The sequence below is a fragment of the Columba livia genome, chromosome 7 (assembly GCF_036013475.1).
Source record: "Columba livia isolate bColLiv1 breed racing homer chromosome 7, bColLiv1.pat.W.v2, whole genome shotgun sequence".
Classification (NCBI taxonomy): domain Eukaryota; kingdom Metazoa; phylum Chordata; class Aves; order Columbiformes; family Columbidae; genus Columba; species Columba livia.
In genome coordinates, this window is record NC_088608.1 from 31,303,285 (window position 1) to 31,322,192 (window position 18,908).

General features: G+C 42.6%; 1 long non-coding RNA gene across 1 annotated transcript in view; it reads left to right on the forward strand.

Annotated features, from left to right (window-relative positions):
* Positions 1 to 13,727: 13,727 nt before the first annotated feature.
* The window catches only part of LOC135579971 (uncharacterized), a 45,596-nt gene continuing 40,415 nt past the window's right edge, over positions 13,728 to 18,908 (forward strand). Inside the window, exon 1 of the long non-coding RNA XR_010473912.1 lies at positions 13,728 to 14,029. This is a non-coding gene — a long non-coding RNA (uncharacterized LOC135579971). The remainder of the gene's footprint in view (positions 14,030 to 18,908) is intronic.

Consider the following 18,908-nt stretch of genomic DNA (forward strand, 5'->3'; position numbering starts at 1 on the left):
TTTTTCAAAGGAGAGTTTCCCTGTGCTCCATACCAAATGGGCTGCATGTCCATATGGTCAGATGTGGAAAGCCAAGTCTACCTGAGCAATGGGCTAACATGTAAGCCACCTGCCTGGAAGCTGTGAAACAAGTTAGGGTGAGCTTGTGCCCAAGTGATTTAATTTGCTGCTAAAAATCTGTTCCTCAGGCTCAGCAGAGCAGTGGGGTACTGGTACCAGTCCAGCAGAGCGCACATCAGGCTGCCGGAGATGCACAAAATGAGGCTTTGGTGTGCTTGAGAGCTTGATGACAACAGGGCAAATTCCTACCTAGCTTAGCTCTGTGAGTAGCTTTGTTTTTCACTGTTTGTGATTTTCAATCTACAGGGAATTGGGTTCACCCAGCCCTGCAAGGCAATGCAAGGCAGGCCATTGCTCAGCAAATCAGACCCAGAAAATAAAAACGCAGCAAAGGGTTTCCTGCAACTTCTCATTCTCTTATGGTTCTGGTTTATTTAATTTGGCTTCTTTTATGTCTAAAGGTGGGGAAGACACAACATAAGCAGGCAGGCAGCAATATGAAAGGTTAACTTCAGAAAGAGAAGTGGCTGTATAAACAAGCAGGAGCTGATGCTAAAAAAGGTCAGCTATTTAAATGGCCTGATTTAAGTAAGGCACACGTCAGGCTGTACTGCCCCCAGAGGAGATTCCTTGTGTGGGTTTTATGAACTCTGGGAAATGGGCCAAGTTAGCCCTAATTATATTTTGTTTAATCAGCTATTTAAATAGCGAACTGTTTTCTTGGCTCTCTTCCCCATTGAGATCACATCTTTATACTCTTGACCTTTTTATTTTATGCAAGAGGCTCCCTTACTGGTTTGGACCATACTTGTGCACCCAGATAAGTCAGCTGCACTTAACTTGCTCTTACATCACCTCTGTTCTTGGAAGAGAGAAAGCCCAAGGTTATTTATTTCCCATGTTCTCAATATTAAAGAAATACAGAATTTCATTTTTTTTTCCATTTTCACTATGCAAAGTCAAGAAAGCCATCTGGAATAAAGAAAAGTATATTTAAGCATGTAACATAAGTAGATTTCCAGACAATACCAGGCGCACCTTGTAGTTTTGCTTTGAACAATGTTTAGAGAAAAACACAGCTCAGCTGTCTTCACATATGTTGCCCTCTCTTCTAAAGCTTCATTTAGCAGTAAAGAAACAACATGAGGGCAGAGGAATTAACTAACTCTCTGAGAGGTCCATGCAGTTTGTTTCAGAGGACTGTTCTCCACCATGAACACTGAGTTCCTCTGAAATTCAACAGGGTCTGGAGATATATTGGTTGATGAATACCAGACTGAAATGATGCTTGTGCCTTTCCCACTGCTTGATTTGGGAAGGAGTGAAATCTGGGACGTATAAAGCTTCCTTTCTAAAGAGGTTTTAGCCTTGAACCCACCTGCTGGTGGATAGAAATCTTCATGTTATCTTTGGAAGATGGAGACAGCCATAGCACTGTTACTATTGTCATTTCCTTCAGAGCATTTCTAAGCATTTCAGTTCCTACTCAAGAGCTTGGAAAATAATTTAGTTCCAGTTGTGGATTTAACAAGAACAAGACACTATTTAACAGCAGCCAGGTGAGTTTTAATGAGGAACATGCTGGCCTTCCAGTTTACCTTGTAGCTAGAGTCTTGCTTCCCAAGCAGACATGGAAGTTTAGCAGCAGCCTTTTAGCTCTTCTGCTGGGACCAGCTCCTCTGGCTTTCCCTCTGTAAAAGGAGCATCCTCACACTTTGGTCCATGAACTAGCCCTCTCTGAGAAAGATCTCTGCCCTCTCTCCTATGTTATGGTGTGTTTGTGGTTACAGAAGTTTTGAAAGTCATCACCATTTTCCTGTTGGTACACTGGTGCAAATTCTGCTCTCTACTGTCATCTCCTTTCTCCCTGTTCCTCTTGTGCTGATGCGCACCCAGGGGTGGCAGTTCAAGGCAAGTTAATATTGTCTCTGCAGCGTTGGTAAATGCAGCTTTTCTGAGGAGGAAGCCTGTAATTCTCGGGCACCCCTCACCGCTATACAACTGATTCACACTCTGGTCCTGAGGGGACAGACAGACTGAATTTTAAATGGCAAATTGACACTGATCTTTCCTTGGCACATCTTTGCTTTAGGAGGAATATCTGAAAGCAAAGGCAGCTGGTGTTGAAGGGATCCCTAGGCAGGGGAGGAAAGTATCGGTAAAAATCATCTGCTTTTGAAAACAACAGAGTTCCCCCTCTGCTGCAACGCCTCTGTCTCTCAGAGGAAAACCGCTCCACACATCTGAGATTGCAAGAGCCTAAATGAGTCAGACCTCCCTTTCCCTCTTTGGTAAGGTAGGGCAGGCTCCGGGATTAGTTATGCATCTGATTGTGCCTCTAATAAACTAAATGTAATTAAAAAATAGAGCAGGGCCATTGCATTTTAACAGCTTGGAGCTTTCCCTGTGGAAGGATCATCAAACAGTGAAGGAATATGAAGATTCAGCTCCCCAGCACCTGCTGGGCAGCCTCTGTCAAGATTAACAGCATCTCACTAGGTTATTAGAGTGAACATGAATACTTCGGAGGCTCTGTGGGTAGTTATGGTATCACATTTTATTATCTTCCACTGAAATGAAATTACTTATTGTAATTGCTTGTCAGTCACAGGCCAAGAAATCTGAAAGGAAAGCTTTTGTGCTGCGAACCGGGAGCAGGAGGCAGAAGGGAGAAGATGGACTGAGCAAAATTCTGCTCTGATTTTTTTTTCTTGTGGGGGGAAGGGAGTGCATTGAGAAAATATAACTAGAGAGGGAGGGAGAGAGAGTGCTTCTGCCTTGCATAGTGAGCTGAGACAAACAATTCTGGCCAAACAACCCAAATTGAACAAGCATCTTTAAGAGCTATGAAGGGAGTGAGTGAGCTAATCCAGGGTGGTATGTTAGGCTGTGTGGAAGCAACTGCTTGATGGGTAGCGTGTCAGCCACAGCAGAGCAGCAGTTTCTTGATAACATCAAATATTATATCTCTCTGAGACACTGCTGAAGTTTGATGCCTGGGGACCACCAGTCAGCAGGAGGTTTAAGCTCTGCACATTGCAGAGATCTGAGTCAGATAAGGAAATGATCCATTTGGTTTGTTTGCTTTAGGATGGCTCAGTCTTTTCTGTTACACTTGGATCCAGGGAGAGCAGCCCCTGGGAACAAAGGTGCTGGGAGCAAAGAGGGGGGCGAGGGAGCCGTACAGATATTTGGAAGTGAAGATTGTGTACCAGCAGAGAGATGTGCTCTTTTAAGAAGAGCTCAGGGAGCCAGGATTGCAGGGGCCCCGTAATGACTCATGATCTGCTATGGTGCAAGGGAGGGATGTGATCATCCTAGCTGCAGGCAGGCCGCAGTTCCAGGCCTGCCGGGAGAGCGGAGCTCACTGCAGTTGTTGAGGCAGGGGTCGCATTTTCTGTCTGAAGAGCATCTCAGCTTTGCACCAGCAGAAGGCGAAGGGCTCAAGGTGTAACTAAGACAGAACTGTGACGAGGCAAATGGTCCCAGCGTTTGCCATGAGTTACATAAATCCACCAAGTAATCAAGTTACTCAGCTCTTTGAAAGCATTACAGTGAAGCCCAATGGTATATGAGAGAGGAACTCTGTGTCTTATGTGCAGCCATAGCCAGCGTCAGGCAACAGGAATGGATAAGACAAGGCCATCATTCCCTACTTTCTCAGTCTTCATGCTGTTTTCTGGCATTTGCAGCTCCAACTTCCAACTCAGAAGCATTGTATTTCCTTTTGCATCCATGACGTTGCTATTTCATCAGTTTTGGAATCTCTGTATATTGTGTAGTGTCTAGTAGCCTTCTGCAATATTTGAAGTACGTCTCTCCCTTCATGTATTCTGAATTTGTTACTTCGTGACTTCATTTGATACCTCCTCAGTGCTGCTTCAGAAGATACTGTGAGCAGCTGCTCCTTCTGCTGTGGCTCATGCTACTCACATAATGCTGACTCAGTCACCAGATAAGTCAAACCCATTACAAGAAAATAATGGGAAACAGCAGCTTCTGGCTTCATCATGGGGATAGGAGCAAGCCATAGTGGTGAACATCACAGATCATGTTCAAAGTCCAGCATCACAAAGATAAGCAGCCCAGGTGGTCTGTCCGTGCCACAATTGAAGGATACAATCCTGCATTTACACAAGCGTAAATGTACTAGACACTGTTCCAGATGCAAATATGTTCAGCTCTTTAAGTATTGTTTTGTCTACTGTATCTAATTTCCTGGTGCATGAATCCCTGTCTGGAGACAGTTTTTGTTATGTAATTGCTGTTAACGATTAGAGCTCAGCATTAATTAAACAGATCTGTTTTCATTCTCAGACATTTTAGTTAAGAAGCCTTCAGGCTATTAGACTGGGAGGGGGTTCTTTTTTTCTTAAGCTTGTCTTCATTAGAGCTTATGTCTCTTTTGTCAGCAGATGAGGATTCTCTGCTTCCTTTGTACTGCAACATCAACCAGAACAGTATCAGCTTTTCTCCCTCTCAGCAGAAACTAAACTCCAGTACTTTATTGGAGGCATAAGGGATGCCTAGTGATGCAATTACAGTTTATACCTTTTGCTGTGTTGCTTCCTGTGCTACTGTCTGCTTTATAATAATGAATGATAGTGCAATATTTACATAACAATTTTACAACTTTAAATAGCAGTGTGCCACGTACTGGTGTTTTCACCTCAGCTCTAGAGTTTAACTTAACTTCTTCCCTCAAAGTTTATTCTATGATGAAGCATCTAAACATGGACTGCTTATGATAACAATTGTTAAGAATAAAGGCAGGAGGAGTCATTGCAATTATTCGAACATCACATATAACACAAAGTGAAAAATGACATTCAGTAACTCCTCTTTTGCTCCTGTCTAATATGTGAGCTACCACAGACCGCTGGGAAAGTCATCTGATCTTCACTTATAGCAGAGTTGAATCCATCACATTCCTGTGTTCCTGTAGTTAATTGTCTTCACTACTAGAATTGTGAATCTTACTTTGAACCTGAGTTTCTAAATTTTCAGTTTTTGATCCCTGAATCTTGTAATTTATCTTCCTGATATATGTAAAGTGCCCTAGCATAATGAAAATCTTCACTTCTGTAAAGATAATTATAGGTGCACTAGTGTTATGTCCAATTTGAATTTCAAAATGGAAGTGATTAAAACTGTAATCATTAGTGAGGAGGTTTGAACTGTTCTAGATTTCCATGATTTTAGAAAGTAGGATGCATCTAACAAGCTATTCAATATCTTTCTCTAAGAGGCAGGAGTTGGTTCTGTAGGTCTCTGATCAGAAGATCTGAACAAATGAGCAGGGCCAGGTATTTCGTGCAGATTTCCTGCACTGTATGCTGGCTGGTGTGAAACAAGTGCTATACTTTTTCAAGAAGGTAGGCTTTCATTATTATTGCTTGTTATCTTCTCCTGGTCTTTGGGCTATAGACGGTAATGTTTGATGAATCATGTTGCACTGGGTAAAATATATAGCAACGTGTCTCGTGAACTACAGGTACTATCTTTTATAAGATGATCTAAGAGCCTCCATGGTATTAACTGATCAACTGTGCTGTGTGTAGCTGTTTAAAGTGGCTTAAGTTTGGTTTGAAGAAATAAGTAAAAGCATGGGTGGGCCTGGGAGTATAGACCAGGGGCCAGATTTTCTGCATGTTGCAGCAACAGTTACCTTGAGAGTTCCCCAGCTGACACCAGATACCCCAAAGAGCCTTAGGTCTTGTGGCTCAGAAGCTAATGGGAAAGAAGAAAATACAAAAGCAGCAACAAAATATAACCTTGCCTTGGTTTTGTCACCATCAGGTGATGGGGGCCACCAAAAAGAAACAAATAATAGACCTAGCTCAATATTCCTGAATGCCACTGTCTGTCCAGCCATTTGCAAAAAAGAAGGATTCTCCTCAGCATGACACACCTGTAAGTGCTGCTGCTGCTCTGTAAATACTTATTGATCACTTAGTCATTTTACTCAACACAAATTACAATTTACCTCTTTTTAGTTTTCAGTCCGTTCCTATGACACATATGGGTTGGCCACACATTGGGATTCTTCTCCTAAACACTCTTGGTTACTTACAGTTTTATCTCAGTTTTAACCTTCTCTTCACAATCTCATCATGCTTCCAGTCTTGACCTCTTTGAGGAGAGTGTGTCAGAGTCATTCCTTAAATGTTAGGTTTGATTTTGTTTCCGTGGGACAAATATCCAGACTACATGGCTGGGTAACAATTTCATCTCTCTCATTAATAGCAGTCTTCTTCCATTAGCAAACAAATACACAATACAGTAGATTGGAAAAAAAAGCGAGGCTGGGCTTCTGATCCTTTGCCCAAACACTCTAACCAGGGCAGCCTTCACCATCAGTCTAGCCCTAGGAGCCTTTTCCAAAGCTCAGTTAAGTCAACTGGGACCATCGATTTAAAGTGATGAACTGGCTTTTCATTGCTCATGGGTAAGGTTATTCATCTGCTTTGCAAAATAAAGTCCTCTGGATGGAAGTAATGGCCAGGAGACATAATCCCATCCTGATTCCCCAGTATATCTTTCTTTATTTGAAAAGATTTATGTGATTTTTTTTTAATATAATTTCCCTCAGAAATTAAATTGTAACCAAATACATTGTGATACAGGTTGGAAGGCTCATTTCCTTGGTGGATAATCTTAAATCTCAATTGCTGTAATTCTTTAACACTTTCAGAGTCAGTAAATTACAATTTGGTGGCAGCTGTTTTTGTGAAGAAATTTTTTCCTCTCTAAGGTCTCTTCATAAGAGAGCTGCAATAATATAATAATTCTGTGATATTTTAAAATTACTGTTTAAATGTGCTTTACCTCATATTAAAGTGGGTTGACATAAACAGTGTTCTATTTAAATACTGTTTAAAAGGACATATTTAAAGCCCCTAGAAGCACAGCTGGCTTTTTTCCCCCCACCTAATCAGATTAATTGTAATATACAATGCATTTCTGTAAAGCAAAGTAGAATGCGCTTCTCATCAATTTAAGAGGAGCCCGTGGCAGTATTTTTAAAAATTAATTAAAAGTTGTTCTGTTTCGAGGTTCCAGCCTGAAGCACAGATCCTCCTACACGCATTTACATTTCTAAAGCCTGCCTGCAAGAGAAGTGTGTACTTCACCAAAATGCTCCAATCCAGCTCATTCACACCGACAGTTCATGGGGAGAAGTGGGGCACTGGCCTTAACTGGGAGCACTCCAGAGTTACTGGTTTGGTATTTATTATAAGGCTTCACCGTATTTTCCATCTTGGATCAGGAAATTTAATCTGGGAAAATGCAAGCATTTGTAAATAAGCCTCTGTAATGGCATCTACCATGTAGGGTTTCAGGTGTTGTATTGCCGAAGCAGAATCCCCAGCAGATGAGGCAGAAGTAGAGAGCAGAAGGCCAGACCACGACACAAGGTGAGCTGCATGGATCTGAAAATCAAGCTGGACTTTGAAGACCTGCATGTCTCGTCTCAGTGCTTTTGGACACATGCAAAGCGTTTGCATTGAGTACTGCCTGTCTCCCCAGATGTAATGAGAAACTGTTGCTGTCCTGTCAGCTGAACATTTGGTGGCCGGAAAAAAAGGAAATTAAACAAGTAATTCGTAAGAGTACAAAAGGAACTGCGGCTCTTGCAGGTGATTAAGAAACACATCCTGCTTTTTTATAGGACTTGATGCTCCCTACTTGCCTGAAGAATTTTTTATCTTTTATTTTTCTTCTTCTTTTTTTTTTTTTTTTTCCCTGGAAGGTGAGATTGTGTGGTTGAAAGTCTGTGACATCTCATCGCTGAGCACAAGGGGACAAAAGCTGTGACGGGGCTGTGTTTTCAAGCAGACAATGCAAAGAATGCATGAAATGAGAGAAATCACATAGGTGCTCTATCTGAATTATGTACGTCTAGTGGGGGATCCTCCTTGAAGAGCAGTATGAAAGGGAACAAAGTAAGAGCCAAAGAAGTTGAGCAGCCTTGAAATTGCTCCGTACTCCTCTTCTTGTTCCAGGGGCTGGGGACACTACATTTACACGGAGTGCTGTTCTCTCTAAAAGGAAACTAAATGGGGCATGAACAGCAATTTCAGTCCCTGGGGAAATATAAGGAAACTAAATCAGATTGAACATGTAGGAAAGAATTGTCAAAACCAACCCAGGTGATAGAGTTATTGGAGAACAAGGAAGGACGTAGACAAATGTGGAAAGGAGAAACAGATATGGAGTGCTGTGAAGCCTGCTGCGTCCGTCCAGTCAGGACCAAGGGCACCCTAACCTTGGCAGGAAGGAAGGAAGATGCTCAAGAGGCTGATGGCTTCTTGTCCTCAGTGTCTTCAAGAAATAAAGCTGAAAAAGACCTAGCTAGTAGAAAATGAGGGCTGAGTAATTCTGACTGTTTACTAAATGAAGCTTCTAGCCCAGGATTTGCTTGTGCCAAGTAAAGAAGTGGATCAGCATATTTTCTGTTTCCTGAGGGAATGAGATGTTATACTATGTTACACTGTGCATGATCATGGCCACTGTAAGAGTGAGCACTACCAGGTCAAGCAAACCCAGAAAAAAAAATTGCTCACCCCTCTGTAATAATTTCTGGTTTATTAAAAAGACTATCTTGTGATGCATGCATGAATGTCAGTTAAAGACTTTGTACTCCTTAGCTGTCCCCAGATCCAGACCTGGGATCAGTGCATCATGTGTAGCCGTGACTGGGACCAAATGGAATTGAAAAACTGTAAGAAACTAGTTCATTGTTGGAGAAATGTGTCCCTTTTTACTGGAGTATCTCAAGATCTCTATATCTTGTAACTACCACCTCTTTTGTGGCCTTTGCCACTGGTGCAATTTTCTAACAAATGCAATGTTATGTAAGTTATTATCATTTAGATTTTTTTTGGGGGGGGAATGCCACACAAACCCCAAGCAGAGAATAAGTGACAATAGATAGTCTGTATTGGGGGAAGAGCATCTTAAGGTCTTCCAAAGGTATCCCAAGGGATAACATTAATGGTATCTGTGAAAGAGAGGAATGCAGGGAAGAAAAAGCAGCTAGCCTTTCCTTGGGAAGCTACTTAGAGATGACATTTTGAAGAAAACTGCCTATAATTGAAAGAGACACGAGAGAATGAGCATGAAAAACGAGCACTTTGTAGGTGTGAATAAGCAGGTGCAAAAATGAGAGTGGCAAATCCTTCCACCTCTTCCTCACCTTCTTCCATCTGCAGATAAGTTGCAAGATAAATTGTTTAGAAGGGAATAATGGACACGATGGATTAAAACTGAAGTAACAAAGACTAGAAAAGCAATGCATGGGAAGGAAAATAAATGAAAAATACACCTGACTCCTGTTGTGTGAAGATCAAGATCTGTCATCTAATTACACACTCCGTGATGTGCATAAGGGATGGTACTAGAGATGGCTCTCCAAGCTTTTAGCCATGCCTGTGTTCAGAGCTGGCTGCAAGCCAGCAATCATCCCTTACAACCATGTCTATCTGTGAGTGTATGTGGAACAGATAATATTTTCTCTCCCATCTGAACTTGAATAAATGATATGAACTATTATTGGAAAGGCAAGGGATTCCCAGGGTGGGGGGAAAAATCAAACAAACAAACAAAGCATCTTCAATGAACTGCAGGTACACTCTACAGCTTTATGGCTCTCTTTCTCTTGCATGGCTCTAGACAGTAGACCAGCAAGCCTTCTCCAAATGGAGAGTCACCAGAAGGACTGATTTTTTGTTCCTCACAGGAAAGTGAAAAAAACTTCATTAAACAATTACATTTTGGGGAAGATTAAAAAAAAAAAAAAGGGTGGGAGAAGCTCTTCAGTTCCTGAGCAGCACTGGCCATGGTGTGAAAGCAGGTGCCTGTTCAAAGTCAGGCCAAGAGAAGCTCAAAATCCGGGAAGGAAATGATTGTTTTTCTCTGCTCAGGACACGGAATGGATAAGGTACAAGAAAGGCAGAGAATATACCTGATCCCTGCAGGATAAAGGTCTTGTCTCAGTCAACATTTACTCTCTGGATGACGGAGATGAAATCATCCCAAATGTACACAGTGCTCTGTCTCTTCTTTATACCCATTCCCAGAGGTGCTGTCTGAGGTATTTCAGCCTGCAATGGTGGTATTAAATTACAGGGTAGGAGGATTTTCCTGTGCTTCCTTTCCCAGCAGGGAACAGTAGCCATCGAGTAGGTGATAGCAGCATGGATAAGCTCTGTGGTATCCACATGTAGCACTGCTGAAAAGCGGCTTAGAAGAGTGTGAAACCCTTTGATTATATTCCATGTCCCAAATGGTTTGTTGATTTATGAACATGGAAAATCACAAATCCACTGATGCCAGTCCAACAAGCAGTTGGCTTGGTTAAATGTAGAAGAGGCTCAAAATCACCAATCTTCATGTTTACAGGGGTGTTTTTGGTTAAATATTTATGTCAAATATGCTGTCCTCCCCCAGAAAAATGTTCAGCTGTCAGTGTGACTGAAAATAGCAGGGAACTCTTGGCTTTAACTGTCAGTTTGGTTAAGCAAACTTAGCACTAAAGATTTTTCTAATATTTTAACTTTTCATTAAAATGTGACAAATAAAAGGTGAGAAAATCCTGCAGAGCTTCTCCCTGGCTTTGCTGATGCATTGCTTCATTGTGAGAATTGCAGCCAAATAGTCATGGAGAGCCCTCCAGCCACAGGGCTTGTGTAGCTCGTGTTTACTGATGCTGTTGTCCAGGAGAACTGCTGGATTCAAATTCCTGAGAGCATGGTTAGAAGAAAATAACTTTGATATGTTTGATTTATGATCTGTGAACCGTCCTTCATTTCAAGAAGGTGTTGTCTAGGTATTTAAATGTTCTTTCACTGTGTTTGGATGTGTAGAGCAGCACCTTGCTGCTTCTCTATTGCTCTAGCTGTCATGAAGGCAGAGTTGAATCCAGCACAATTTCTTGATGGTGTGTTAGTGTGTTATTCATGTCCAGAAGAAGAAAGCAAAGGTTGTTTTCAGAGAGGTTTCTGAGGTGCATGTTGATTACAAGTTTTTCAAGCAGATATTTGCAGCCAGTTTCCCCCTTGCTTATCCTAAATACCCAAGTAACAGGATGTCTGTAAAGCAGCACGGGCTTTGTCTGTCTTCTAGACCATGACTCTAACTGTGAAACCTGCTGCCCTGGTGCTTAAGTAAAGAACAGGTTGTATCATTGTACTAAGAAGAAAAAAATATTTAAAAAGGTAAAAAAGATTTCAGCAAATGCCATGGTTTTAAGGGCCTTGGAATTATGTGTTTAGTCCCTGTCAAATCTCAGTGAGATGTTGGATAGTTATAGATGCCTTCCAAAAAACCCTCTGTCCAAATATTTCCCATATTTTCTGCTCATCCCATCTGGCAACCCACAACTGCACTGGCCTGCACATCACTGTGTTTACTCCAACAGGTCTCCAGGCTTCACTCGTGCCCTGAACAGCCTCAGATATTTTGGAATATGCACTGGGACAGTTGAATTAGGATGAACCAGACCAGACTGTAGGAATGACTTATAAATGATGGCTAACGGCTGTCTATGCTGAGATCACTCAAACAGTGAATTTGGAAGTAATGTGGTAATAGGGAAATATATTCAGAATTAATGTATTCATATAAATATTGTACAGTAAATTATTTGCCAAATAGCATTCATTACTTTGCAGCAGAGGTCAAATAATGGAGAAAATGTATTTGTGAATAAATTATTCAACAATTAATGCAAAATGTAGCGGCTAAATTATTCACAGAGACTAATTCAACCAGTTCTAATTCATTTCCACTTTGAAAGTGTTTCTGGTTCCATCTACATGAGCATTTCAGCTGGGGTCATGAGTGCACTTTTGAAGTGAATCTCCTGGTTGCCTGCACTCGCTCAGCTTCAGCTCCTGTCTGTGTGCCGCCTCGCTGCACCCCAGCAGGATTTGGGGGGACTGGGCTGGGGTGAGCACACCAGGAGAGCAGCTGACGTGCCCCCTGGGCAGCACAGGGGTCAGTGCTCCTCCAGACCCGAGCAACCGCCCTGCAGAACACGCGTGATGCGGCTGCAGTGTCTGGCGCTGGCTGCTTCTCTCTGCGGGTCCCGTGGGAATGTGGAGGTCCTGATGCTCCTTGGTGCTGTGGGATAGGGGAAAATGTGAAATCACAGCAAGGTGGGTTTTGTGTAAGAATGTGCCACGCAGTTACACCCACCACAGTCGATGGGAAAAGTGTTTAATCTGCCTGGGAGCCGCTTTCTAGCGGGGTGCTGGAGGGCAAACTTGCTGGGATATCAGTGTATGGCTCTTGCAGCTAGCAAAGACCATTTACTCTTACTCCATGCTGCAGTTGCTGCATTTCAACCACTAAGGCCTGTGTGGAGCCTGATAACTTGTGCTTAACTATGTAAATCCATAAAAGTGTTTGGTTTTGACTTGAAGGCATAAATAACCTATTGCTTGCCTGAATAATTTCTCCCAGTGTTGACTACCCTGGTATTAAAACAAAATAAAACACAAACCACAACTGCAAATTATTTTTAAATCAACTTTGTTTTCAAGAACAACTTCACTGGAAGTCTCTATGCTGGAAGTCTCTATGTGGAAGTCTCTATGCCCCATTCTACAAACCCAAATACTATTTAGTAGCCCAAACCCTTTCTGATTGTGGATCTTAATATTCTTTTTCATTTAGATAGATGTTTTGACATCCATCAGCTTCAACCCATGAGATTGCTTCTTGATGCCTCAAATCATAGATGTGCAAAAGAGACTCAAAATCCAGTTTGTTTGGTGTGTTCAAAGAGAAGGTAAGCAGGTAAGATTAAAAACCATGAGGTTTTTAATTACAGGTTTGACTAATAACATAGACCTGGAATAATGGCGCTGCTTCTGCTTATTGGCTTTCCGAGGCAGGGAACAAGCAGCCCCGTTTTGCGATGGCATCGTAGTTAGTCTCTTTGCAAAGGGTCTCCCATGTCAGGGTTGTTTAGAGGGGCTGTAGGACTGGCTTTGCAGTGTTGCAGCTCCAATTGTGGCACAGCGCCAGATGCTGTTTGGTGGACCAGGAAAAGGCTAGGGAGTCCCAGCAGTTGCTGTAATGCCAGTCAAGTTAATGAAGTGCGGGAGGGAGATAAGAATTATGTATGCATTAAGGAGGTTAAGATACATCAGCAAAGATGACTAAAAAAAAGTCATTTTTTTTATTTAATTGCAGTTTAGAGTAACAAAAAATACAGTATGCTTCCTGAGGTAAAATCGGAATGCAGAGAAACACAAAAGAAAAATGTGGTAAATTCACAGACACAAGGTTGCTTCATATGAGCCAGCAAGCTGCTTTGCCAGCGATGCTCCCCAGCTGCTGAGAGAAAGCCACTGAGCTGGCCCCTTTTGGGTTTTCCCCCTGGGAAGAGGCACCTCAGGGGCACACAAGGGTCACTGGTGGTCTCTAGCTGTCTGTCCTGAGGATGGCCTTTGTTTGGAGTCAGGATTTCTGGGTGCACGTGTAGGAGTGTGAGCAGGAGCAGAAGGTGGTGCAGGTTCAGGAGCAGCAGGAGGTGATGGAAAAGCAGGAGGCAGTGTGGGTGCAGAAGCAGAAAGTGGTGCAAGTGCATGAGATGGGGCATGTACAGGAAGAGCAGGGGGTGGTTTGGGTGTGGGAGCTGCTGCAGTGCAGCAGCAGGTGTGGGGTCTGTCCTAATTTACCTAATTTACCCAAGTGGGCTCAGGTGTACACTCAGCTTCTCAGAGCGGCCATTGTCCACTGCAGGCAGGAGGTGTGGGTGCCATGTGAAGGGTCCCCAGCATGGGCCTATTGTGCTCACAAGTGAAGGGATTGCCTGGGTAACACTGTCCCCTTGGTGGGTGCCTGAGGGTGGCTCTGCACAAGTCTGCAGGTTGAGACCTTGAGGACCTCTGCCTTCTCCTGACCTGGCTGGCTACATCCATGCAGGATTTGGCCTTGGAAAGGCACAAGTGTACAGGTCAGTCAGCACTGAGGCCGGCAGCCACCTCCTCATTGTGTGGTGCAAGGCTGGGGAGATGGGTCCCCCTTTCCTAGTGGAAAAGGGCATAAAATGGCTCCTGGTTCTGTGGGTGTGGGGCTTGTGGGGTGAGCCAGTGTTTGGGGCTTTTCTGAGGAAAGAAGAATGGGGAAAAATGCTCTTCTGAAGTGAAACGGGCACCCCAGCAACCTGCACCATGGCAGGGCCATCCTGTGGCTGTTTTAGGGCTGCTGTGAAGAAGTGTGAAATGGCAGGCATGTGTTATGAGGTGTGCTAGAGCCCAGAGCTCATGGAGGCCTGTGAACAAGCTGCCCAGCAAGCGTATGAAAAATACACCTTCAAAGGAGGTAAAAGTTCCTCTTTCTGGTGGTTTCCTTCCTCAAGCAGCAAAGTGTGACGTTAGGTGGTTGCTATCAGTAAACTTTGTTTTCCTTCTGAGCCGTGTTTGAATTGGCTGCTAACACTGCTTGCACATGGAGGAGCAATGGCCTGCTCCTAAAAAAACAAGGTTTTACTGCACCAATTTTGCCAAAGAATCAGGTTTGCAAGTTCAGAAATGTTTGGAAACCAGAACCTCAGTGAATTTATGGCCTGTGACAAAGTGTTACATGCATTTTGTGATAGCTGCTTCCAGTACTGACAGAGCATGGTGAGATATATCAAAAATACCTGGACTTTCAGGAGCTGAATCTGTGGTGTTCATTTCAATTTACTTTGGGGAGATAGTATATAATATAGTTTTTGATAGAGTAGAAGTCTTACCTGAAGTGAATGAACATTTTTCTCTTATTCTCTATTTCAAGGACATACTATTTTAAGATAGCTGTTGTCTTTTAATGTTCCTTACCTTGTTTGTTCGTTTATTTATTTATTTAACATTTCCCATCATGTATCATAACCAGAAGTTTGGAACAGGTCATTTGTTCCATTGACACAATTTCTTATTCCCGCTGAACTAGAATCCCCAAACTTGCAGTATTGATTTACACCTTCATTACGCGCTGCTGAAGTGTAGTGAATACCTGGATGCCTCAGTAGTAGACCCAGATGCCTTGCAAAATAGTCACGAAGATTAACCAGCCCACACATAAAATGTACTCTTGCCCTTACCATGATTGTGTTGGTATTAATCAGGGGGAAAATACGCTATTAACTGACTCATGAAGAGTATGAAAGAAATTATTCATTTTCAGTGAGTGAGATGATGGAGTTTTCAGTAGAAATCTGTGTTTTGCCATCGCCAAAGACTGGCAGTGCCCTGCCTGGGTGAAGCTTTTCGGCAGGCCTGGGCACAGGGTCTCAGAGTTCAGTGGGGCTGGGACACCAGCACCAGCTCAGGACATGCTGCTTCACTCTGTGTTTTTACGGGAGGTTTAGCCACAACTTATGCATAAAGAAAACACATTAGGCTTTGTAGCATTTCATGCTGCATCTTTCTGTGGTCTCCCAGGATGAAATCTGCTTTTATGTTGTCAGTGTTGGGAGTAACTGCTGATGTCTCTGGTACTACAGCAATGAAACACCAAAATCATGTGTCTGAAAGAGATCGAGTTTTCCAGAGCTCAGGCCAAAAAGTGGGTAACCGTGGCTTAGCGAATTATCCTGCCTTAGATGAACGAGGTGTGCCTTTACCTATAACGTGAGACACAGTCACGTTAGAGAACATCTCCGTCATTAAGGTTTAGAACAGGTAACCTGGTGTTTGCAGTGTTTGGAGTATATGCCTGGCAGCTGTCTGCCTGGTGATCAGCAAGAGGTGGCAGTGTTTCTGTGTGGTGACAGGGTTTCTATTGCTGGCTCTTCATTTACCGCGGTGTGTGACAGAAAGGCGTTCTGACTATGTAGAAATATACTTTTTATAATCACCTCTAAGAATATTATGACAGGCGATTAATAATCTGACAGCAAAGTAACTATTTTTAGTAGCTTTAAGCGAACACTTTATTACATCTTTGAACCAATCCTCATTGTAATCCCATTACTGCAATAAAAATTTGGGTAGCTCAACATGTGCTGGTCTCACTCTGCTTTAGTGAGACCTGTGCTTGCAGGAGTGATGTGTCCAGCACCAGCATAAACGCCTCAGGGCAGAACTGACCTGCTGAGGCATGTAAATGTGGCAGCACCTTAGTTATAAAAGATTTTTAAAAGCCTCAAAACAGTATCTGTGTGGTTTTGGGTGGAGATTTTTGTTGGGAGAGAGAATTTCACGGGTCCGAGGATATACACCTAGTTTTTAAAAGCAGACACTGAGGTGTGCAGGGCATACTCCAGAGTGCTGATTTTTCTGTTAGACAATGTAAAACTTCATCCAGATTCTGCAGAACTGAGTTTAAATAGTTTGCAAGGTGAACTTGGAGCATTTCCAGCAACTTTGTGATCTTTAGATGGCATTTCGCATAGCTGACAGCTGCTCGTCAGTATGTAAACATCCTTGCTAAGGCTTATTCTGGTAGTCTGATCAGAGGTACAGGCTTCCTTACTAGTGGTTTCCATGTATTGTGGTTTCCATTTGAGCATCTAAAACCTGCTGTTGCTGAAGTCCAGGGGAAAATGGTGTCTTATCCTTTGGTACAGCTTTTGAAAAATAATAAACAGAGTCAATACTAGCTTGTAGAGAAGGCTCTATAGCTTTCAGCTAAAACTATGCCACTTCAGCAAGATGCAGAATTGTACAATAAATTGTTTTTTTTCCTGTACTCTGTGCCAACATAAAATGTGTGTATTTGAAGGGGGGTTAATAGAATATTTTGAATGATCATTGGTAAATGTTACACTGTACATGGCTTAAATCCAGAATGTGACAGATACTGCAGCTGGCTGTGATTCAGGTAAGGAACATGAATGATTCACGAGGCTGGTAGAAGTGAAGTAAGTAATTCTTTCATCTTGATCATTTTCTCCCTGAAGCCAAATATCTTGCATATGGTGACAGCTTTGTAAAATAGTGTGATGGCCAGTGAAGATAGGGGGAGCTTAGAAAATACTTGCTAAAACAGATTTGATTTGGATATGAGAGAGAGCCTGTCTTTGTATTTTTATTTTTTTTCCTTTTTATTTCCCTTTCCCTGGCTTTCTCTCTGGGTATGTAGGGAATTGTTAGGAATGAAAGGTAGCTGGCCCAGAATGCTAATATCTCTGCTTTGATAAGTCTGAGAGATGTTTTAATTAGGAAGAGGATGCAAAGACTTGGAAGAATGTAGTTACTCGTGTAATTTGAAAACCCTGGAAATAATCCTGAGGGGCAATAGCCTGAGGAACAAATGCAGTTTATTTATCTGGGAAAATACAGCCAGATGTAGCTTATATGTGGGTTTCTAATGTGGCTTTTTTGGAAAATACCCATGTGATTTAGTTTCAGTTAGCTGTGCTCCAGGTGGAGGAGCCCTAACATACACTTAGCGTGTTTTCAACTGCTACTGCCCTGGACCTTCTCACTTGATTTAACAATGTAGATAAAGAACATCTTTACCTGAATCAAACCCATAATCCAGTAGACGTGGGATACAATCTATGGAGGAATCCCTGCAGCTGGGTGGAGAAGAGGGGATCCCTTGTTACACTGCTGAACATTGGTACGGTTCATGGCCAGAAGCTGGATCTTGCCAAAGAGGCTTTGCAGTGCCTGACCTGGCCATACGAGCCCTCCAAGGACCTGGCCGGTCACATAAAAATGGCACTCTCTGTGGAAGCACCTGCAGAAATAGCCAGAGGTTCCTTGTTGCTATGATCATGATCACCTCAAAATTCTGCCAGATTCAGTACTCCTGAAAGGATGATTTAACATGACTTGAGTATTTGTTTCTAAGTCAATTCTACCTTCCCCCGCCCCGATTCTCTTTGTCATTTTCTTCTTAGGACCCCCATCCTTCTTCCCCCACCCCCTCTTTAGTTTTTTTTTCTGTCATCTTCTGTCTGTCGCTGCTCTCCTGAGGCCCAACTGCTGGTCATCAGCAAAGGATCTCTCCAGCTCACCTTCTCTGCATCAGAAAGAGGTGTTTCATGAGCGGGTGCCAGGCATCATTGCTTTCTCTCTTGCCTGTAGTGAACTCCTCAATACAATGATAAACTACTTGCATTAAACAACAGAAGAAGGATTTTGAGGCAATAAATAAATCATCTCCCTGCAGAGCAATTTGGTGAACGTGAACAGGGTAAGCTTTAAGCACCTCCAGCCTTGGGAACCACAGTGTGCATAAGGATTTGATCCAGCCATGCTAAGGTCAGTGAAAAGAATCCTGCAGGCTTCTGAGAGCTTTGGATCAGGATTTGTGATTTCTGGGACAATGTGAACTGTTGGTAGTCTCATTCCCCCAGTTGCCTCCATCAAAAAACTGAACAGATCTCACAGGTTCTAGTTTCTCCCTGGTGCCCAAATGGCACTCCGATCCAGCAGTGGCACGAGGGCAAGTAGGAAGCTGGACATTTGCAAACACCAGTAACACCACTTCTTTCTCTTCCAGAATGCTCGTTGGTAGTATTTCTTGTTCTAGCACTTAGAAAAGTACATTGAAAAGTAGTTATTCACAATAATTTGCTTTCTGCTGCTTGTTAAATTTCACATTTTGACAATTTACATTTTAACAATTACTTTCAGTGATAACACTTCAATCCATTTAGTGTTTACTGTAATTATGAGCTTTGTGAGCCTGTAATCCAGAGTTTTGCATTTATCCCACAAAATGTTGGTCATGAACATCATAAAGATGTTCAGTAACTTGGGGTTTGTTTTGTACAGGGAAAGAAATAGCAGAGTCATTGGCCTTTAAGGTTGCCTTATTCTATCTCCCTTATTGTCTCTGGTCACAGAACTTTGTGTATTTGGATGAAGACTGACCTTACTGGGGAGAAAACAATG